Source organism: Trachemys scripta, chromosome 14 (genome assembly GCF_013100865.1).
Source record: "Trachemys scripta elegans isolate TJP31775 chromosome 14, CAS_Tse_1.0, whole genome shotgun sequence".
Taxonomy (NCBI): Eukaryota; Metazoa; Chordata; order Testudines; family Emydidae; genus Trachemys; species Trachemys scripta.
In genome coordinates this window covers 33,898,319-33,922,178 of record NC_048311.1, presented here as the reverse complement: position 1 = coordinate 33,922,178, position 23,860 = coordinate 33,898,319, and the positions used below count along the sequence as shown (strand labels likewise).

At 52.1% G+C, this 23,860-nt stretch overlaps 1 protein-coding gene across 3 annotated transcripts in view; it reads right to left on the bottom strand.

Moving 5' to 3' along the window:
• Positions 1-23,860, bottom strand: part of RBFOX3 (RNA binding fox-1 homolog 3) — a 338,241-nt gene that overhangs the window by 122,806 nt on the left and 191,575 nt on the right. For 2 of the 3 annotated variants that reach the window (XM_034790151.1, XM_034790152.1), the window contains exon 4: positions 17,353-17,474. The exons of the other annotated variant lie outside the window; for it this stretch is intronic. The gene's annotated coding sequence lies outside the window, so the exon portion shown is untranslated. The remainder of the gene's footprint in view (positions 1-17,352; positions 17,475-23,860) is intronic. 3 annotated transcript variants of the gene reach the window in all.

Sequence of the window (23,860 nt, the reverse complement as noted above, 5' to 3'; positions counted from 1 at the left end):
CCCCCGCCCCCCCCCCCCCCCCCCCCCCCCAGTACTCGCTCAGAGCTTTCCCCGTCTGTCGCAGGAAGGCAGCCGCAACAGAACAACTATCCTCTGCTCACTCCCCAGCCCCGCCCTGAGATTTCCACCCCGCACTGGAGCAGTGTGAGAGAGAGCAAGGCCATAGTGTTTTCTTCCTCTTCTCATTTGTTCCCTGAGCTGGTATTAAAAGGGGACTTTCAGCCTCTAACTGGCACAGAAGGTGATGGGGGAAGCAGGGAAAGGCTTTTATCATAAATACAAGTTACTCTAAGTCTGATTAGAAACAATAGTAAAAAATAGAGTGCACAGGGAATTGGCCAGGGGCGAGAATTTTGAAAGTGCAGGGGACCTGAAACATGGAGGATGACTGAAGTGCAAGAAAACTTCCATGTAGAAATGTTTCCCCCACAAGGGATTTGCTGATGCATTATATTTAAAAAAAGGTTATTTTTTTCCTTTTCTGTAGCTTAATTTCATCTTGGAATGAAAAACTACGAACGTGAATTGAACAGCACTCTTCAGCCAGTCTGAGGCACTGCCTCACAACTGGCATCTGGTTTGCTTAGCTGAAAATGCAACACCTCTCCTCTCCTTGCCTCTGAAGAACCGTTACCTTGTCGGCTGCATGGGGAAGTCTCTGTGTGTTCATCTATGTAGAGACACACTACAGCAGGTCTGAGGGGATGTGCATATGAGTGGCTTCTCCATTCCCCGAACCCTTCCCAAACCTGGGGTAGAAACAGAGATGCTTGATACCCAAATTGAGCTCTATATAACAACATCCAGTGCTCCAATTTAGTTTTCTAGGGTAACCCCGACTTGCATAGGCTGGGAATGAAGTAGCTGTGAGCTCCCACCCATTCCCCAGAGTCACTCCTCATTTGAGTGCAGGACGCTGGACCACATCCTGGGTGCACAGTTTCCCAACTTACATTCCACATAGGCCAATAGACAGCAGGTATTTCTTGCTCCCTCTCATGACTGGTTATGCAGTGGCCACTGTGTGACACGCTCAGACGTGGCCTGGGCTCCATGGCACAGAATGCATTTGCAGGAGGCTAGTTGCATTGGGGTGCGGGGGCGGTGTATGGACAAGTGACATTTCTCCAGGGAGGATCTCCCTGAATAGCAATATTTCCAACATGCCTCTGGAACTGTGCAGTGAGGGGAGGAACTGGATTAGCATCGATCCCTCCTCCCTGAGATTAGGTTTCTATCGAGTGAGGGGGCTAGGGCAGGGGGAGCTGTGCTGGAAGGAAGTATGGAGTTTGCATTTCATTTCAGCACCAGCTTCTCCTGCTCAACTCAAAGCGTTCATCAAAGAGATTGGCCAAAATCAGAGTTAAAGAAAAAGCAGCTGAGACAACGCTGTCCTGAGGAGGAGGCGACTGTCACCATGGCACCAGGGCATGAGTGACAATACCAAATGACAGTCAGGGAGGGGACAAAGAGCTGGGAGAGCTCAAGCAGGAGACCCACCAGCAAGGAGAGCATGAGGGCAGTGCCAACCTAAAGCAGTGACATGTGGGTTCTGATGGCTCATTGGCATGAGCAAATCTCACAGTTGGGGACTAGCTAATGAAAACACCAGTTCATGCCCTGTGGGGTCAGCCCTGGAGACCAAAACCCAAAGCTCCCCCAGCGATGGAGCAGGTGGTGAGGGGCAACCCCTGAGATTTAAGGCTTTACAGATAATAACCAGCACCTAGCAATGCATTGGCAGAGCCCGGCACACTGCTAACCACTGAACTCCTACTGAGCTCCAAGGGCAGCTCGAAGGGGACAGCTTCCAAGCAGTGGCCATGGAAGAAGCAAATACAAGTGACTGTCAGGACCCACTGTTTGGCTGTGCTGTCACTGCAGCATCACAGAGATGGTTCTGAATATCACCTGTGAAAGGTGAGGTACTGCAGACTGGGCTCTCCTGGGGCTGGGGCACCTGAGAGCAAGGAGGGCACTGCTGAGAATGCCAGCTGAGCTAATCCCAGCCTGCTTCTGCCACATCAACCCCCGTTCACCTCACTGGGCTTCTATCCCTGATCTGCCTTGGTTCCTTTCAGGCTCTGAGGCACTGGATGCTGGTGCAAGGTGATTCTCACCAGGTTCACATGGGGGGACTTCCCCTGCTGAATTTGTTCAGGGAGAGGGAAGTTTCATGAGTCACCAATGGCAATAATATCCCTGGGAGGTTTCCAAGCCAAGGAGAGGGAGGCAGCAGAAAAGAGGTGGCTTCACCATCGTTGGGTTAAAACCACCCAAGAGCAGCCTATTCAAACTGTTTTTTCAATCTGTCTCTAGCATGTATCAGTGTTTACTCCGAGCCCTCCCTCATCCATGCCATGCAGAGCCATGTCACATTTATACTGGACACAGTCCCCCCACCCCAAATATTTATTCACGCATGTACAACTTGGCATGGGGCAGAGCCAGCCCCTCTCGGAGACCAGGCTAGAGCACCACAGAAAGTCGCATATTTTATCTTGATGTGTCAGGATTTATATAAAAGGGGATAGTTCAGCTCTAAATGTAATGAGTTGGAAGAATAGCCCTCCAGTGGCTTCCTCCAGCTAGCACAGCATCAATAGCATCGATTGCTAAAACTAACTAATAACCCAGGACTGGCATGGCGGAGGACTGCTCCGAGTAGATAATAAAAACCAGCTCCACACTGATATACGCAGCTACTGCAAACGGGTGAGCTGAGCGAGTGCAGAGTGCCAGGACTAACAGGGCCGCGCAAGTGAGAAGCCTCAGCTAGTGCAAGGGTGGCTATTACAGGAGCCAAGGCAGGCAGCGTGTTGCAATCTGGTTTGTGCACGAAGATTAGGATGGGCACAGGAGCACAAAGTGCAGGGGTGAAAAGACTTCAGCTAGTTTCCCAAGGGCAGCCAGGTGGCCATGCCCTGTTGAAATCCTGGATGGGATGGATGAAGGAAATTAGGAGAATGTGACAAAAAGGAAAGGAAGAATTTAGATCCCTGGAAAAGGCACAAAAATCAACAGCAGCAAAGGTGATCTTGGAGACGCTTTTGTCACGAAGGATTACCGGAAGGGGATGCTGTGAAAGTTCTGGATTCATGAGGCACTGGGGTACTGACCTTCTTGAGTAAAGCCGCTGTGCAAGAGAGAGAACAGACTTTCCCCTTCGCTCAGAAAATCTGAAACGTGTTTCCAGTTGTTTGGTTTAGAGGTCTTTCTAGCCAGGACTCCTGGCCCCGCTGCAATACCTTAACCACCCACCATCTTTCCTCTTTCTCCGACTGATAAAGACAGTGATGATGCTCCAACAGAAGATGGCCAGCATAAGCATTAATGTTTACGAGTGTTTGTACACTGGTACAAGGCACATGAGTCTGCTGGGCTGTAGAATGGTCTCCCCAGGGCAGTAGTGAAAACCCATCATTCAAGACATGTAAAGGTGAAGGGCCTGGAAGACAGAATGTAAGACACAACCCTGCCCTGGGAATGGACTAGATGGGCACTGGCACGGCTTTTCCAGCTCTGATTTCTCTGATTCTCCTTCTCTAATTACATCACGTTTTCTAAAAAAGAAGGACACACCTCTGCTTTCTTCCCAAGAGATGCAGTGAGAGCTGTCCATCCCTGTGATACGTCAGGAATTAACCAGACAGACAACTCCCTTGCAACACAGTCAGGCTGAGCTGTGGTCAGAAGTACTGACATCAGCAAATGCTCCTGCTGCCAAGTATCCCAGCCCGTGGGAAGTCTCACGGAGTGAGGCCTATCCGTGATCATTACTAAAGGCAGGCATAGGCCGCCAGCACTTTCCATCATAACCCTTAGTTTTCAGTCACTTACAGAGGTCAGTTTTGAACCCTATGGAGAAGCACTCGAAGACCCTAGCCCAGATCAGGGCCCCACTGCACTGGGCATGGCTCCTGCCCTGAAGAACTCAGTCTCGGCACCAAACTCCAGCCAACGCATTCTTGAGAGGCTGCTCCTACAGTGGAAACCGCTAAGCAGACATTTCCCTTCCAAACGAGGGGCTGACAGCAGGGACTAGTGTCTGGCACAGTGTACAGCGCCCCCACCCCCCCACTCCCATGGGGACTTCACTCAGCCCACAGTAGGGATGAACTTAGCCCAGAGAGTGAAAGGAATCCGACACACACTCAAAAGAGAGATGGCAGCTGATGCCAGTGGGGCACAGAATGGTTGGCTCTCCACGATGGACATGGCACAGACGTGGAAGCCTTCAGTGTAGAAGTACAGACCTCTGTGCATGGGGAAAGCACCAGGGAGGACAGTGTACCTAACCTCTCCCACACCTTTTCTGGACCTACTGCAAAGAGAACAGGGTGGTTACTGTGTGGCAGGCACCATCCTGCTCCGACCACTCCTGGACTGACAGCTGGATGCTGCAGGCCGGTCACTCTGGTCAGTTTCCCCCACACTCACTGCAATCAGCTTTCCAGCCCTCTCACCCCCACCTCCTCTGCCCTGTCATTTCTCCAACATTCACAGAAAGAGAACAAAAATTAAAGAGGGGAAAAACCCAACGAGAAAGTGCCAACCTGCAGTTAGAGGGAAAGTGATTTAGTCTGTTGAAAATAAGTAACTGAATAGAGAAGAAATAAAGTGTTTTAAAGTTAACGACCTAAATGTCAGCCCTGATGGCTGGGGTATTAAGATAGGCGGCTATTGGAGTACTCCTACAAAGTTAGTTTCTTTCACATGTCCTCAGAGGCAGAGCAAAGAGAGCAAAAGCTCTGCTCTGCGACACGAACCTGCCCAATCTTCCTGTGCACTTGTGACTGAAGGCAGACCTGTGTGGCACATTCAGCCGCCAGCCCATCGCACCTCGATTGCCAGAGCTCTTGGGAGGCAGCTCCTCTCCTTACACCAAGGAAACAGTTTCTTTAGGAGCCTTTCCCCATCTTGGGGCTAGTCTCAGGAGTTTCTCAACTCCATGGCATTAGAATGCAAGCAGCACCGGGAGGGACAGACACCCTGTGGCAGGGCAGCTGTTCTCCTGGCTTCTCTACATTTGCCTCAAGCAACTGGAGGTAGAGGAAGGTGAAAGCCCCCTCAGGAGAGGGGAATGACTCTGTTTCTCTGCCTGCTCCAGGGCACATTCTGAAGATACAGCTCTGGGCACAGAGTCCACTCTCCCTGTAAGGGAACAGATCTTCCCCGAGCAGCATGACAGCATGGGCACGTCTGCAGCAAACAGAACCAACTTATTGCTTTACCTCTGTCATTCTGTAACTAGAAGCCTTTGGCTGGTAAAGGGGAGTGAATACCAAGTGCATGCCTGGCTGGGGTCACTGTGCAGCTGTTTCAGATCAAAGACAAATGGGTCCCCAGCCCCTGCAAACCAGAAATGCTGACAGTGCCTAACTGCCGCCCTGAACTCACCCAACAGCTAGATGGTTAATGGAGCACCAGCAACTTGAAGATCACCTGGGGGTCTGAAAAGGTGCCCCCTCCATGGTCCCACATACTCTAAGGCAAGGGGAACAGGAAATAATTGCTCTCTCTCCAGTTCAGCCCACTATGCAGAGTTGCCTTCATGACTTCCCCTGGAGACTCAGCCTCTCCCTTGCTGAAAAGACCCTTATAAACATCCTCAGTGAGCCCCAAACACACATTGCTCCTTTACACATAATAAACTAAATGGAACTTGGCCCTGCCATTCTGAAACTGCCATTGAAATGAGTTAGTAGACTGGGATACTTTCAGAGGGGTCACTGCATTCACACTGAGGTCACTCTTCTTCCCCAAGGAGAGCCCCCACTGGGTGTGTGTTTCACAAGTCAAGAGCATTTCTCAAAGGCCCATGTAGGAATTGATCTGATGTCTCCATGTGTGTAGGAGAGAGAGAACCTGCCCATGTGACTAGGAGCACATGTGGCTGGGAGGAGGAAGCAGGGCAAGTGGGAGATTGCAGTTATTTGTAAATAATCCTTAATTAATGAGATTCTCAATAATAGCTGGTTTGGCATTAGGCCGGGCAGGGATGATGGCAATCTCCATTCTTCCACTCTTCAATTACATCTTCAGGGATGGAGGCAGAACTAGGCAGGGTGAATTAGAGAAACTTTTGTCGCGTTTAATATCAATTCATTTTGCAGACTGCTGACACAGCAGGATTTCACAGCTCAGAATTTATGGTTCTCTCAAGAGCGCATGAGCAAAAAAAGGAGAAAAATGTTCTGCCATCAGCACAAAAATATCAACAATCCTGGAAAGGAGAGGCAGCCCCTAGGGAGAGCCCAGCAGGAGCAGTGCCCTACTGTGGAGATGGGCAGAGCTGGGGCACTGATTCAGCAGCCATTCCCTTCAGAGGGAGCAGACCAAGCATCCCCTCCCAGCAGGCACAGAGGTGCCAATCTGCATGGACAGGTTGTGGTCAGTCCCATAGGCAGGTGGAGTGCCCACTGCATTCCCAGCCCCTTCTTGCCATTAGTTCATCAGACAGCCCAGGCCCCCAGGAGAGGGGAGGGCACACTCTCATGTGATTTGTTCACTGTGCCTACGCTAGTCCTCCCTGTACCACATGGAGAGTCACGCTGGGGTTCCCATCCCTCCCCTCAGCCTCTGCTTTTAGCAGGTATGCACTTCTGCCTCAGGCTACACTTCATGGAGCTCCTGGGCTTCCCCTGCCCTGAGCAGCCTCATCCCAAAGCATTGGATGGTGGCAGCATGTTATTCAGAAGCTCCTTGGAGCAGCCTGGCCACACTCAGGGGCTTCATCTGGCCATGGTTTCAGTGGGAGCATCTCTGCTGAAACTGACAGAGTTGCACCTGTTCACACCAGCTCTGAATACCATCTGTCCTTAACATGGCCCCCACTCCCAGGGGGTGAGCAATGGGCTGATAGAAATGCTGCAGGGCTCCTGCCCAACAGCCGTGTGTCTCGACCTAGAGGCTTGCCCTGCTTCTGGCTTTCTACTGAAAGGATAGAAATAGGCCAAGCAATGACAGGATAACAGTGTGAGAGGATGGCCCAGAGGTTATGGTCCAGAACTGGTAGGCCAGTCCCTCTCTCTGTGCCACTAGCTAACCTCAGACAAGCCACTCCTCCTCGCTGTGCCTTGATTTCTCTACCTCCTGGGCTAGGAGGGTAGCTTCCTGGATGTTTACAGCAGGTGCTAATGGCGATGCTGTTACTAAGCCCTGGATGGGAGAGCCTGGCAGTTCACACTATGCACCATGGTTTCCTACATGGCTGTAAAATACCTACTGCTACAGAGCTCCTCCAATCCACTCCCCCTGGAGCCCCACCAAGAGCCAGGAACTTGCTTTGCAGGAGTACAAATGAGACAGAGTTGGGGCTGGCCAGAGACTTTGCAGGATATTAACTGGGAATGTGGCCTGGGGGGAATTTGGAAGGACACCAGTTCTCACTGGCAGCAGATTCACAGCTGGAGGAGGGTTGGACACATTAATCCTTTGTGGGGCTCACCATCACAGGCACAGAATCCACACTCCCCTAATACACCAGCATGGCTAATGGGGCAAACACCACGTGCCCTACATGGCACTGGATGTGTGCGCAGCTGTCTGGGCTAACCCTGAGCATGCTGGACTTGGGAGATCAAAGCTGGTTTAAGCTCTTGGGTTCTGAGCCAATGGCAGCCAAGCCCCACCTACCCATGTAGCCCATCGACCAGGCTGTGGCTTTGCAGGGACACACTAGGGGGAAAGCACGCCTCCCAGCCCAGGTAGACAGACTCGTGCTAGGTCTGCTCGAGGCAGCATGTCAAAACTAGCAGTGTGGGCACTGGTGGCAGCTCACGCTAGCTGCCAGAGTCCAAGCCTGCCCAGCCCTCCAGGTCTGAGCTTGGGTGGTCAGCCAGAGCTGCGACCCTTGCCACAACATCCTCACTGCTATTTGTAACATGCTAGCTGGGAAGCAGACTCCCAGCAGCAGTGTAGACATACTCCAGAGCGCCAGAAGTGTAGCCGATCAGTTTTGTTCACACTGAGCAGGGTGCCACATTCACGCCCAGCACAAGCTGCAGGCAGGAGTGACAGATACCTGCCTGCAGGGTGAGAGTCTGAGTGACACACACATGCACAAACAGGCTGATGGGTGCATGCCTCCAGCAGAATGCTTGTCTCTCTCACCAATCAAAGCTCTTACCTCCTGCACCTTGTCTCTCTAATACCCTGGGACCGACAAGGCATCCATAAGAAGAGACATCTCTGTGTAACATGGCAATGGCTCTGATTAGGTGGTTAAGATTTTGCTAGTGAGTTCCAACTTCAAGTGGCTAACGCTGCTCAGCTCACAGGCAGCATCAGTCTGCCCAAGCTCTCCTTCAGTGCCAGACATTGGGTCCAATCTGCAGACCCCCAGCAATGTGCAAATGAAGTCCGTCAGCTGGAGAGTGCCAGCACTTTGATGGATCTGAAGTTTCCTCTGGGCGTTTGCTCTCTGTCCTGTGCAGTACTCAGAGCTCTCGGAAACATACAGAACTGCAGGGCCCTGCCAAGGCAGACTATCCCCCGCTGCTTCCGATAAGATGACTCAATCAGTGGAAGATGCTGGCAGCTTTTGCTCCATGTGCTTTCTCTTCATGGGACACAACTGCAGGAGGACCCCAGGAAGACGTAAAGGTGCTGCAGCCTGAGCAGCAGAGGGGAAAGATGCTCGTAGGGATGGCAGCTGGCATTCAGCACATGCAAGCTCCACGCCACAGGTGTTTCCAAAGGACAGCTGATCCAGATTTCCTCCCTGCCAGGGCCAGAAGCCACATGCTTGGCGTCTCTTTCCCCTTGCCCAGGTGTCAAACCCCCCTATCTGAGCCCTCTTTTCCCCTCTCGCAGGCCTTGTCCTCTATTGGTTGGCAGAGAGCTCAGGGGTCAGAGACTGGAAATGGTCGGGGGAGAGACTATTGTACTACAAATACAGGATTGAGCTTGTTTAAAACTATAGCTCCTGGAAAAGCCTCACCTTACCTCTGGCTTCTAGCCACAAACACGGGGAAACTGGGGTTCGAACTGCGAGCAAAGTGCTTCTCTCACAGTCCCTCCCTGGACTAAGAAGCATCAGAGAGCTTGGGGGACTGAAGACTGGAAGGGCAGGGAGGCTAGTGGTCGGGAGTGAGGAGCAGCATGTAAACATGCCTGGGAGAGGAGTTTCATCAGCATTTGGCTGCATTTGTTTAGCTCTGGCCAGACATCCCCTCATTTGCAGGCACCAAAATTCATCTCTGCAATTACAAAGAGCCCTAGAAAAGGCAGAGCCTAATGGGGAAGGGAGGCAGAAACTAACTTTTAGTCTCACTACCTTCTTCCCCCTGTTGGCCCAGAAGAGAGCTCATTAAAACAGGCAGCGCTGAAGCCCCTGCAGCATCTGCTTCAACGGCAGGGGCTGGGGCAGCGGCAGAGCTAACCCGCAGGGAATTACTGCAGTACATTCTGCTCTCAGTAAAACCCAGAAAGAGCTTTGCATCTCCAGTCCAGCTTCTGTCCCTCCGTCACCTGACACCGTCAGCCCACTTGTTGCAGTGTCCTCACTGATTTTACTCTGCGTGTTCTGCTGGCAGGATGTTCCCAGCATCCTCTGGCTGAGAGGTGGTAACTCAACAGCTCTGAATGGCCAAGTTCCCTGCAGAACATGCCAGTGTACACAGGGCAGTGCAGACTTTCACAGGCACCGGACAGGTCGATCTCTTGGGCTTGAACTCCAACAGCCTAGCCCATGCTAATGGCCAGGGGCCTTATCTACACTAGACGATTAGAACATGTGCTAACATAACACCTCAAGTCCTAGTGTAGACAAGGCCCTGGACGGCTGGCTTGGAAGGAAGCTGGGTCTGGATTTCATGGTGTGAACTTGGTGCTCATGAAAGCGAAGGTACTTTTTTTGCCCTCCCCCCACCTCAGCTCTGCTGATGCCCGCCTGACATCAAACCAAAGGCAATCTGGCCTATCTGGGTGCTGGGCTTGGAAAGGCTGCAAGCCAGACTGCTCCTTCAGAGCAGGGTGGGATCAGGCTGCAAGTTGCTGATGGCTGCTTGGCACAAATGGTTTAATGTTCTCTAATACCTCGTCACCCTCCATCCGTCTCCCCTGCCAGACAAGCCAAGGAGGAGGCAACAGACCAAAGCAAACCAATCCATCCTATGCCTGGCCCCGTGGACAGGCAGTTGGTTATTTTTGGAGGAGATAAGGGAGATCCCCAATCTGTCCACCTGGGAATCAATCACTCGCAGTCAGTCCCCAGGCCTTTCCAGTGAGATTTTCCTTTATAGCAGCCCAAATTCAGTGTGACATCCGATGCAATAAAGGGAAACCTCAGCCAAGGGCATTAATAGGCTCAGGCCGTCACTGGGGAGTGGAATGAAAATCCTGCCTGAAGTACAAGGCCTAAGGGAACTGAGTGGAACCCTAGGGCGCCTGCATGCTGTGCCCTGTGCTGCTCTGACAGCTCTTTGCTACCTGCTCTCAAGCAGAGGAGACGGTAATAACGGAGCAGTTATTACACAGTGTTATTTGACCCCAAGGGGGTTTTATGCAAAATGACACGCAATATAAATGACTGTTGTAAACAGAGAGTTTAATAAAGGGCTGTGTGCGAATTTACAGCCTCCCCAAGGATAATTAAAATTATTTATCTACTTACCTAGCTAGCCGTCTAAGCAGTCTATTAATTATTATCTATTATACACAGCCCGATTTGCATGCTGCCAGAGGATTGGCTAATAACAGTTGTCACAGAGTGTGGGGGGACACCAGGCCCTGCACCCCCGGCTTCCTGCAATTCACCATGTCTCTCAGTCAGCCAGTAAAGCAGAAGGTTTATTTAGACGACAGGAACACAGACCAAGATAGGTCTTGCAGGCACAGACAATAGGACCCCCCCAAATTAGGTACATCTTGGGGTCCCAGGGCACCATAGACAGGACTCTGACCTCCCAAGGGAGCTGTCTCCCAGCCATTCCACCAGCCAGCTCTGAAACTCGCTCCCCTTTGTTCTGTTTCAGGGCAAAGGTGTCACCTGGCCTCTAACCCCTTCCTGGGTTCTCATATTACATGCTCAGGTATCCTCCCTCGGCCAGTCTCCCATCCCCCCATGCAGACCATCCTAGCCATACTCCCCTGCCATCCCAGCCAACACTCCCCACTCAGCATTCAAAGACCACATTAAGAACAGTCTCAGTTTGTCACAACAGTCTTCAGTACTGATATGCTGCAGCAAAGGGAAGGCTCAGGGCAATTCCGGCCAAGCCCTGAGAAAAGCTGGAATATGTCTCCACTGTACACTAAGCCCAGGCTCTGACTCAGGTTTGAGCCCAAGCCCCGCTTCCATCCACTCACAAATCCAGCAAGTGCTCAGGAGCAGGTCCTAGGGCCCTCCTTGGGAGATGGGTCAGAGCCTGAGTCCTGCTGGGTCTCAGGTCCAAGCCCTGTCATTTTGCACTGTGGATGCAGCTCAAGCCACAGAGGTCTGAGTGGGGCAGTATGGACGTTAGCTCGGCTGTGAGACCTGGGTCTAGCACTTGTAAACCCAGGCGTACAATGAAGTGTGGACACTCGAGCTGGGAAACAGCGAGTCCACGAGCCCAGGTCCCAGAGCCATGGGCTTAGTGTGCAGCATACACATACCCCGGAGTCTCCCCAGTTCCTCTAGCAGCACAGGGTGCACTGTTGGTTCACACTGGGAGAAATGGTTATGCTCCTCCACCCCCGTGCAGGGAGGGGCGCGTGTTAGCTGGGAGTGCACTCGGGAGTTGACGCAGCACTTTCCCAGCCTGAGATGCAAGGTGGGCCAGCACTGGCCCTGGTGAAGGGTTTGTGGCGCCTCCCCGCAGTTCAGCCTGAGCACTGTGTGCAATACAAAGAGAGCTATTTGCAAGCTACGGTGTGGCGGGGTGTGTGTGTGTGGGGGGGGGGGGGACGGGGACGTGGAGTCCCTGATGCTAAGGCTCCAGCTCAGACCCCCCTCTCAGTACAGGCCTCTCTCCCCACCATATCAGGCCCCCCCGTTACAGTGGGAGGCTCGCTCTCAGGCCAAGGGCAGCTGGTGCAGCTCAGCTCCCCTCCCACTTAAGTCCCATTTTAATCCCCACTGCCAGAGCAGCCTTGAGAACCTTCTGCTGTAGATGGAAGAGGGTCTAAATAGCAAAGGTGGCCATGCAATACCCAGAACCCCTTTCCTAGTGCTGTGTGTTAAGGACAAAGGCGCTGAGCCCTCAGCAGGTATGGGATACACCAGGATGGACAATAGGGCAGCATAGAAACCTGCACCGTTGTGTGGGCTAGGTGAAAAGAGGCACACCACATCCTCCTGGTCAGTGAGGAGCATGGTGTGTAGGTAGATAGCTATGAGCAACATCACATGTGTAATTATAGGAGCAATGGATTTCTAAAGACCTCTGCTTTCCCGATCCTCCAACTTTTTGCAAACTGGCCTGGAACAGCCTGGAGTTCTGGCTCCATTGTGTCACTTACCGACTCATTCTGCTGCTGAGAGAATCTCACAGCATAACATGGGTGTGTGTGTGTGTGTGGGTGGGTGTCCAACCCTCTGCTACACCTACATCCCACCCCAGACAGGAACGGCCTCCCTCTCATACAGCATCTTGCAGCAGGTACGTCCCAAAGTGTTTTACAAATTGATGATGCAAACTACACATAGGCATCACTTTTCTTACCAGGCTGGAGAAGTAGCCTCACTGGGGCAGAAGGCAACAGCTTATGCTAGCTGTTCAGAACCCCCTCTTCATGCCAGACTGCAGGGGAGCTCGGCCCAGCCAGCTGCCATTCCCTAGGCTGGAATCCGGGCAGCAGACAGTCTCACTATCCCCTGCATCTGGATAACACACCAAGGTTCCCTGTGGGCCAAGCAACCTCAGTGGGGCTCCTGTCTGTGCTTGGGGAGAGCTCCCCAACACTTGACGGCATGTGCCATTACTGCACGTGTTCCCACCCACTCTCTGGGCAGTCAGAAAAGGCCCAGCCTGGGGGAGCCAGTGCTGCCACCCCTCCTCCCCACGCTGAGCAGATAGCAGGAAGCCGCCTGCTGGGTGCCTGGCTTCACAAGGCTGTGGTGCTGGGACTAATCACACTCCCAGTGCCAGGAGAACAACAGGGGATCAGCTGAACTCACCCAGCGAAGCAGAGGACATGGAGCAGGGGGCTGCAGTGACAAGACCCAGGAATACCACCTACTCCCAAGAGACTTATGGACCAGAGCAATGGAGATTAATAGCCAGAGAAGGTTCCAGGGCTGGGGTAACTGACTTAATAGCGATTCACTGAAGAGGGGAGGAGAGCGGAAGAGGCCTGTGGAGCACCTCCTGCTGTGCCAGGGTGGCGGGATGCTGCTGCCCCCCACACGTTTGCTTGGCAAGGCACTGTGTTAGGGGCCCCGGGGAGGGAGGCAGCGGCTCTCCTGCCCCAGTGCTACCTGTTCCTCTATAGTTATTAGCATTACAAAACCAATCATCAGTTCAGAGGCGTCAGGACCCTCTGGCTCCTCTGGGCACATAACGAGACGTCAGGGGGCTCCAGTGAGTGGATACTTAACATTGGTTTATTAGCTTAAACCCGGCAGCTGCTGCCAGAACCTCCTCGCTGGCCGCAAGCCCTCCCCATTCGGGAAAGTGTCTGGGACAGGGAGAACGCCAGGGCTGGAGCTGCCCTCAGAGCCACTAGCCAGCACAAGGGCTGGTACCTCCAGGACAGGGAGAGTCAGTGCAGGGGCTTTGGGGCTGGCACAGGACCTAAAGGCTGGGAGTTGTTCTGGCAGAAGTTTGACAAACAGCTGGTCAGGAGAAGGGAAACCAGCTGCCTGTATCCACTGCAGGCAAAGCGAGGTGCCAGCTCCCACCAACCTGCCCAATAATCACCCTTGGGTTTGCTGCCCCAGCCCTGCTCCTCTGCCATGGTGGGTTCCTAGTGCCGCTGCTGTTCTCAGCAGACATACACGCCAATGCCAAGCAATTCTGCTGCTCTCCTGTGCAGGGTAGGCAGTGCAGCAACGTCTGACAATGCCAACACGCTAGGCCTATGGCTCTGGGGCTACTGAGAGTCCTATTCAAACCCACATTCCCCAGTGCCTGTTACACACCAAAACCGAAGAGCAGGATCCACCGCCAAACAGGCCCAGCCCAGCCAACTAGACAGCACTGGCACGTGGTGCAAACCCCAGGGTTCCCAGAGTAACACCAGAAACGGACACGGCCTCTGTGCAGATCTCTGCAGAGGCGTGTACAGATGCCCTGCCAACGGGCTCTAAATGAGAACCTAGCCATACCGACAGTCCCGCACTGGGTGCTGCTCTTGACACAGACAAACGACAAATACTGATGAAAGAGATTCACCAAACTGGCACGCACCACAGGAATTTCCTTTCTTGAAATCCTGCCTCCTCCCCAGACAGACATGTCCCAGCCTCCCCACACCCACATGGGTACTCCTCTCCTGCCTCTATCCCCAACCCAGGCATTCCTGACCTCCACGCTTGTGCCCCAGTCCTGATAATCCTGAGCCCTGCACCTCCACCGCCCCACACAAACATACTCCCCCTCTGCCACCTGGGCTTCTCCTGTCATTCCTGACTTCTGTGCTGTGTCCCAGCCACAATAAACCTGACCCTGGCGCCTACCCAGTGCTGTCCTCCACACCTCCAATGCCACCTGTGTTCTCTACCCCTGCAGCCATGTCACTGCCTAGATCTCTCTACCACTATCTCCCACACACATACACCTGACAGCGACACCACCCCTCACTGGCTCAGCCCCCTGTGGCTATTATCAGTCCCCGGGGCCTGTTTCCAGGCAATGGATATGTCTCCTGCAATCAGCGTGACTGCAACTTGTTTAGACACACCCGAGTTAGATCAAAGGTAGCACGAGTAACAGCAGCAGTGTGGCCATGGCAGCACAGACGAGCATCCCAAGGACGATCCTGCCCAGAACCCTGGGTACACACGTGATCAAGCCGTGAGCCCATGGCACCACCCCTGCCACCCTGCTATTGGTACTCAAGCGAGCTTTGATCTAGCTAGATGGAAGGTAGCTGGGGCATGCCTACATGTGCTGCAATCACACCACCCAATTGCAGTGCAGACATACCCAGGACCCCTAAGAACTCACTGCTACAGCCAGAGCCTCTCACTGACTAGGAAAAGCAGCTCTCCTCTGTGCAGCTGTTCCAGCAGGAGCCATCAGGCCAGCTAACTCCCTTGTCAAGGTGCCCAGCACAAGCACAGCCAGGCTGACAGCTGGATTCAGCAAGGAGAGAGTCATTCTCAGTGAAAGGACATGCCGAGGCACCCCAGTGCCACAGGAAGGCCAGGTAGTGCCAGAGGAGGAAGTCTGAGTGCAGGTGACAGCGCGCAGAGCTCTAGGTCTCACAGGATTCGCAGGTGGAAGCAAAGCTGCCAGAGATGGGAATGGAATCTTCCCCCAGATCCCCCTGCAGGATTGCTCCCTAGGGCGTATTTATCTTTAAATGGCTCCAGTGAAGGAGCTTCCCCTGCTTCCCCAGGAGACTAGAACGTGCTCTAATAGACTGAGCATTGGAACATGGTTCAGCCTCGATGCTCTTTAGGAAACGATTATCAGAATGCCAGCAGGCACGGGGTCTGCAAAGAGCACCACGGACCTGCCAACCATATGGGCACTGGGAGGGGCACAGATCCATGGCAAAGTGGGCTCTGCCCCATGGAACGGGGAGGATCCCTCAGGATGGGAAGGGTCACCTGTGCAGCAGAGGCTGAATTTCTTCCACAGTGTGGAGGCAGCTGGGCTGCTCTGGCAGCATGTGCCTGCTCATGTGAGAGCAGCACTATCATTAGGAGCTCAATTCCTCTAACAGGATGCTGGGTTGTTTTAATTTGCCAGGGCGGCTGGCAGTGAGAGCCACTCTCCTCCCCAGCCCTGTGGTTCTCAGCACATGCCAGAGCCTGCCTTGCTTTGATTCCATACACTTACACTTCTAGTATTACAAGCTAATAAAAGCCGCTTGATCAAATTCCAGGTCATTACTCAAGGAAAGAGACCCCTCCACGGCCGGCAGCAAGAGCTTCAAACCAATTAAAGCAACCTAGCGTTTCTGCAGGCTGCCTGCCACACGAGGGTCTCTGTGGGCCCAGGCCTGCAATGAGCAAAATGCACAGTGTTAATAGAGGCACTTAAATGCCACGCCGCGGGACTCTTGTAAATTATGCCACTCGGCAGAGGTGGGTGCATCCTCTGGAGCTCACCCTGGAGGCAGCGCCAATCAAAAGGAGATTGAATTGAATACAGCTTGCTTGGCACCAGGAACAGAAGAATGGCCACACTGGGTCAGACCAATGATCCGTTTAGCCCAGCAGCCTGTCTTCCGACAAAGGCCAGTGGCAGGTGCTTCGGAGGGAGTGAACAGAACTAGGCAATTTATTCAGTGATCCATCCCCTGTCATCCAGTCCCAGCTTCTGGCAGGCAGAGGTTTAGTGGAGGGCTCCTTGGAGGAAAGCTCTGATATTTCCTATTAGCGCCCCTTGCTGCCTGCCAGGGCAAACAATGGGCCCCATTTCCCGCTTGGGGCTACTGCAAAGATTTCTGTACAGACCAGGCTGGCAACCTGAATGTGCCATCTACCATTTCTTCATGGGGGAGCAGAGGGGACAATTAACCCAAATAAACTGGAATGGGATTGCCTCAGACAAAACCATACCATAAACTGCAGCTTAGCACTTGGGTTGTTCAACCTCCGGAGCCCAGGAACGTGCTGGAAAGCCAGAACTCCAGGGAAGGGAGGTGACAGGGGTAAAACTCCCTCCCCAGGGAAGGCTGGGATTAGATGCTCCTTAAAGGGTGCTGGCCAGGCTGAAGAATGAAAACCTCAGGCCCACGGCTCAAGCCCCACGGAGAGGAATCTGTGCCCTGACTCTAGGCCAAGGAGGGTCTGAACCTGACGAGCCGCTGTTCAGTCCTTGCCCTCATCGCCTGGTCTCTACAGACTCAGACACGTGGCAGATATTAACTACCAAGTACAATAACTATAATAAAGCTGCTATTGACTCCCACGCAGGAGTCGATAAAGATACTTAACACAGCTGGGTTTCACATTCTGCCTGCACCACCACCGTCAGTGTCAATACTGCAGCACGCGTCTGCAGGCTTCTCCCTAGTGGGGACCAGCCAGGGGGAACAAGGCAGGAGCCAAAGAGAGCGGGGAACCATCGAAAACCCCGAGAGACACCAACACACACACCAAGAGGGAAAAGCAAGGGCTGAAGAGACTGTGGAGAGGTGCCTGTAACCAGCCCCAAAGCCAGGGCACCTTTAACACCTTAAACCAGTAACAAGCAGGGACTGAAGCTGCCGAGAGGAAAGACTGCTGTAATGGAGACTTGCCGCACTTACTTTGTTTTCAAACTCTGCCTCCCTGGGTTCTCTGTGTCCTGAGGCTGCAGCAGATCAATGACTTGGAATTCTGTTGACTATTTGCTTGATGAGGTGCCAGAGGACAATTCTGCACCCAGATTCTAGGGGGAAGGCAGAGAAAGTTGTTGGATCCGGGTTATTGTGAAGGCAGATGAGCACAAAGGGAGTTTGTTTTGTTAGGGACAATGGGCTGCTGGATATCTTGCTGCACATAAGGCCCCTCGCTTTGCATGTTGGGAAAGGTGCTGTGAGATCTCCTGGGGAGCAAGCAGGAAGATACAGGAAGGAAGAGAATGGGCGGGGACGGAAGAGAGAGGGAGAACATGAATCCTCTTCTAGCTTCTCATTCCAAACCTGTTCTGACCCCAGAGGGATCCGTGACAGGCTCTGTTGGAGCTAGGCTGACCAGATGTCCCGATTTTACAGGGACAGTCCTGATTTTTAGTCTTTTTCTTATATAGGCTCCTAATACCCTCCACCCCCTGTCCCGATTTTTCACACTTGCTGTCTGGTCACCCTAGTTGGAGCTGCCAAAGGGGAGTGTTCCCACCCTTAGCTTCTGTCTCCCTACATTTCCCTGCAGCTTCAAGTGGATTTGGAACTTTTCTTCAGTTCCTGTCTTAGACAGCTGTGCTGCGTCCCATGGGAGCGTTTCAGTGGGGGTGGGAGTTGCTGCCATTGCTTTAATTAGGCTGTGAAGCACTTTAGGAGTGTGAGAGGTTACAATTCACAAGCTCTCCCCAACTGCTGGCCCTGTTTTCCACACCAGAGGGAATTAGAAGTCTTCTGCTCTCCTTTATGCTGGCTTTGCAGAGAAGCTGTTGAGTTTTGCACCCTGTGCCATGACTGTGCAAGCTGCTCACTCTGCCTGCAGCTTGAGAGAGGTGTGGGGCAGTACCAACATCTCATTAAAATGGAAATGAAAGAACTTTTTAAATCGGTGACCAGAGAGATGTCATAGCGGGCTGCTCCGCTGCAGAGCTGGGGAGGGGAGAACTCCGCACTCACACTGTTAAATCTGTTTGCAATCCTTCAGGTTCCCATGGAGAAGCAGCAGCAGCTTGCCCAATCCTCCCCACCACAGGTGCAGGGATGAGAAAGGACTTGCTAAGGAGAGCTGAGACACAAGAGTATGCCAGCCTCCAAGGCCAGGAGAACACAGCATGAGGCATGAGAATACAGCACCTTCCAGCAGCTGAGATTGGCTGCCTTGCACGCCAAGTGCTGAGAGCACAAGCTACCCCAAGAGCAGCACAGCACAAAGCAGGGCCGGGAGGAAAAGAAGCTAACAGCGCAGGAAATAAACAGCCAGTAAGTGGCACCGAGTGACCTGGACTGTGCATTGTAACGTTCTCTCTGCCAGAAGGGTGCATGCCATACAGCAGAGCCTTTCCATGCGCCAACCAATCAGCCATGGGCCAGTGGCAGCCCTGATGCTAGCTGACATCTGGCAAATGAGTTGAGGGGTGCAGTTTTAGCCTTCAAAACGCACATTTTGCACCAGCGGCACCGATAAGAGGGGCAGCCTGAATCCTGTGACGCAAACTCTGGTTTTATGGGTTAGTGAGTGGCAGGCTGGCTCCCTGGCTGGAAACGGTAATTAAACACACTGCTTTGCTCTCAGCCTGGTTAGGAGCAGCCTCTTTGGCTGCAGCTGACAGCAGTGCAAGGTACCGGACACCTGCCTCCTGTCTCTGCCTCTCCAACTAAGTTCCCAGCTTCCCCTTCAAACTCAGCCCAGGCAAGATGCGGGTTAGCAGGGGCAAGGAAAGAGACCAGCCCCCCAGCTCAAGGATGCAGAGCGTAATCCATCATTGGGGCATGTGGGAGAGGGGATGGGGAAATGAGACACTGAAACACTGTCCACTCCTCAAAACGTGTCCAGGGCCCTTCCTGACCTGACGACTCACCTCCTCGACATGTCCCTTCTTACTGCTGCTGCTGGCACTGGCTGAAATCACTGCACCAACCTTGGAATGGCACTGCATTGATTCCTACAGCGATGCCATGCTGGAGCCACCTGGGACCTGCCACACAGGAGTATCCTGAGGGCCCACTCTTACAGGACCACCATGCTACTGCTTTGAGCTACCACCACTCTGGGGACCCAGTGCAGGCTGTGAGGGGACGGGAGGACCGAGCCTCCACACAGCTCAGCATTTCAACCCAGGCTAATGCTGCAACCCCAGGTGCTCAGGGAAAGATCCCTCAGTCTCCCCTATTCCAGCCCCTGCCCCTACAAGCCCAGTGAGCTGCCCAAGCCCTGGCTAAGTAGCCACCCACACTGGTCTGTGTAAGTACAGTTACAGGCCTGGCTCCCTCCCTCTCATGCTGGCTGCTTCCAGCCCCAACCTCAGGATATTTATTGTCCGTTCTCTCCTAAATCACTGCTGACGGTTGGGCTGCTCACACTCCATTACAGAAAGAGCTTGCATGGAGTCGCAGTTCCGTTTAGCTTGCAGAAAAAGAAGCCTCAGAGGAGAAACCCACCCAGGAGCTGTACGGTGCTGAACTCTGGAATGATGGACGATTATGGACCATCTGCACTTTCGGAAGGGGATAGATTTATGAGCGGCACAGACAGCTAGAAGAGTGTCCATTATTATAACTCACTGCCCTCTTCAGAGAGATTCTAATCAGGCCTCTTCTCCTGCTGCTGCTGCAAAGTCCAGCTTAAGCACTAGCAGCAAGGAAAATCAATTGTTTTTTTAAGACACTATTGGCAGTGGGGTCTGGAGGAGGTGGGACAGAACTTGACCCACAACACATGCTGCCCAGAGGCACCTCTCCTCCCTGTAGCTAAGCACTGCTGGACATCACAGCCTTAGTGGGGCATGGCATGGGGCGAGAAGCTTTCGGAACCTCCTGCCCCCCTCCAACCTTTCCTCAGCTTGAGCCAAAGGAAATCAAGCTCTAGCTCTGAGCATGTCAGAAGCAGGGAAGCAGAATGATCTAGCAGTCAGAGTGTGGATGTAGGAGTCAGGAGACCTGGGTCCTATTAGTGGTTCTGCCACTGTCTGGTTATGAGACCTTGAGGCAAGTTGCTTCCCTACTCTGTGCTTTCATGTGATTTAAGGACTCCTGTTTGTGGTAAGGGGTACCCAAAGCTTGGGATGGACACACGTGCAAAGCATGCTCTCTGGGACGGTCTCTCTTCGGCGTGTGCAGTGCCTAGTACAAGTCCCAATCCTGATCAGGGCCTTTGGACACTACCACAACATAATACTAAGGCAGTGGTTCTCGAACTGTGGGTCTCGACCCCCTTTGAATGAGGTCACCAGGGCTGGCTTAGACTTGCTGAGGCCCAGGGCTGAAGCCCAAGCCCCACTGCCCAGCGTGGAAGCCAAAGCCTGAGGGGTTCAGCCCTGCATGGCGGGACTCCGGTTGTAGGCCCCCTGCTTCAGCCCTTGAGCTTCAGCTTTGGTCCCCCTGCCCAGAGCAGTGGGGCTCAGGCGGGCCCAGGCTTCGGTCCCCCCTCCAGGGGTCATGAAGTAATATTTGTTGTCAGAAGGGGGTCGGAGTGCAATGACGTTTGAGAACCCCTGCACTAAGGCACTCTTATTAGCCTCCCCAAAATACAGCTGTAGATCTTCCTTGCACAGGGCAAGTGGGGGTGGGGGGCTCCCTGGAATTGCGGGTTAGTGAACTAGCCCTTCACTTCTGGAGGAAGCACCACCTGCTGATCTGGTCACACAGAAGATGAGTTGGGCAGCCTCAGACTAATGCATAATGGACGTGGGAAACATGCAAAGACTCAGCACAGAGTCTGGCATGGTTGTCAGGTCAGAAAGAGGATGGGCATAGCAGTGAAAGTGTAGGTGAGGACTGGGGTGTGCTGGCACAGCTGTGCGTGGAAGGTGGGGCAGCTAGGAACTGCAGGAGGTGCTGCAGGTCACAACCAAGGAGTGCTGGCAGGGCTTTGGAAGGAAAGGATTGAATTGCAGCAGGTGCACAGGTCAGGAATGAGATGCCACTGGCAAAGCTGTTGTGTAGGGATTGTGACGTTGTGCAGTCTATATGGTTTTAGAAAAATATGGTAAAAAGTGAATATAATGTAACTGGGATATGCTTCATGCAAAAGGTCTCTTGTAAGGTATCATTACAAATCTTATAATCTACTGAGTGTGATCATCCGATTTGTATAAATGTACCACTCTTGTATCTAAAACTAGAAATATAAAATATAACTCTGAGGGCCTATTCTAATTATGTAAAGTGTGGGCCATTAATGATGGTTTGGAATCTTGATGACTCCCATTGTCTGCAGATGGCTGTGTTTACCTGTGAGTCTTCCTGTATATGTGTGTGCTGGCAAGTGAGTAATGAAGTCTTGCAGTGACATGTGATCATGTCACCTGAACTGGAATCCATCTTTAATCTGGTGCTCCCGTGGGGGGGGTGGAAACCCAGAGGGACAAAGGGTTCTCGCCTTATGCAAAAGATATATAAAGGGGTGAAAGAGAAGAAAGAAAGGGAGAGGAGCCATCATGAAGAATCCCCTAGCTATCACCTGAGCTGCAACAAGAGCTGTACCAGGGGAAAGAATTGTGCCCAGGCCTGAAAGGTGTCCAGTCTAAGAAAAAATTTACTGAAGCATCTCTAAGGGTGAGATTATCTGTATTCAGTTTGATTAGGCATAGATTTGCACATTTTATTTTATTTTGCTTGGTGACTTACTTTGTTCTGTCTGTTACTACTTGGAACCACTTAAATCCTACTGTCTGTATTTAATAAAATCACTTTTTATTTAGTAATTTACTCAGAGTATGTATTAATACCTAGGGAAGCAAATAACTGTGCATATCTCTCTATCAGTGTTATAGAGGGCGAACAATTTATGAGTTTGCCCTGTATAAGCTTTATGCAGGGTAAAACAAATTTATCTGGGTTTAGACCCCATTGGGAGTTGGGCATCTGAGTGCTAAAAACAAGCACACTTCTGTGAGCTGTTTTCAGGTAAACTTGCAGCTTTGGGGCAAGTGATTCAGACCCTGGGTCCGTGTTGGAGCAAATGGAAAAGTCTGGCTCAGCAAAACAGGGTGCTGAAGTCCTGATCTGGCAGGGAAAACAGGAGCAGAGGTAGTCTTGGCACATCAGGTGGCAACTCCCAAGGGGGTTTCTGTGATCCAGCCCGTCACAGGGATGCAGGACAGGAAGAGTAGTGGGGGCTGTAAGCATTGAGGTGGGATAACAGGGGGTTGCAGGTCAGAATTGAGGGACACTCTTCTCACCTGCTTGAGGAACATAAGCAGAGCTCATGACTTTCCCACCCTAGCTCTGACTTTCCCACCCTCCTCTGAACCATCACCAGAAGATGGAGAAGTTATACGTGCCTTTTATTTCCAGCCCAGCCCTGCCTTGTTCTCTCAGATTCCAAGCACTTGCCCCTCCCTGCTTTATTAGCATCATCTTTATTCACATGACAGCATCTAGGATTCATTATGAGCACCTGGGGGGCACCATAACCTCCCCCTCCCCTGGCTGCAGTGTGGTCCAGCCAAAGGATGGAAGGAGCAGAATCAATGTCTGGATCTTCCAGCCCCTTCTCCCACAATAAAATTTATGGCCAATGATATTACACAGACATCCCATAAACTCACATCACCTCTGTGGAGGTCTTCCTTCATTAAACCCTCCACTCTATATTCCAGCAATTACTGGGATCCCCCTTCCCTGAGCTAGGTTCTTTGAAAACCAAATCACTGCTGCAAAGAGTGCAAACAGGAGAGAGAGGAGGGCACAGATTCCTTCTAACGGGACAGTTCGTGCAGTGGCCGGCCCCTTGCAGGACTACATGGAATGCCCTGCTGTGCTGTGAGGAGGCACCCACCCTTCGTGCCACCTTACAAGCATATGGAAGAAGGGGGATCCAGTGGATAGAATGTACTTGGATTTTTAGAAAGCCTTTGACAAGGTCCCTCACCAAAGGCTCTTATGGAAACTAAGCAGCCATGGGATAAGAGGGAAGGTCCTTTTGTGGATCAGTAACTGGTTAAAAGATAAGAACACAAGGGAAGAATAAAAGGCCAGTTTTCACAGTAGAGAGCGGTAAAGAATGGGGTCCCCCAAGGATCCATACTGGGACCAGTCCTGTTCAACATATTATAGTCATACATGATCTGGAAAAAGAGGTACTGAGGTTGCAGATGATACAAAATTACTTAAGATAGTTAAGTCCAAAGCAGACTGCAGAGAGTTACAAAGGAATCTCACTAAATTCAGTGACTGGGCAACAAAATGGCAGATGAAATTCAACACTGATAAGCACAAAGTAATGCATATTGGAAAAAATAATCCCAAATACACATATATAACGATGGATTCTAAATTAGCTGTTACCACTCAAGAAAGAGATCTTGGAGTCACTGTGGATAGTTCTCTGAAAACTTCACCTCAATGCACAGAAGTGGTCAAAAAGACTAACAATATGTTAGGAATTATTAGGAAAAGGATAGAAAATTAAACAAACTACCATAATGCCACTATA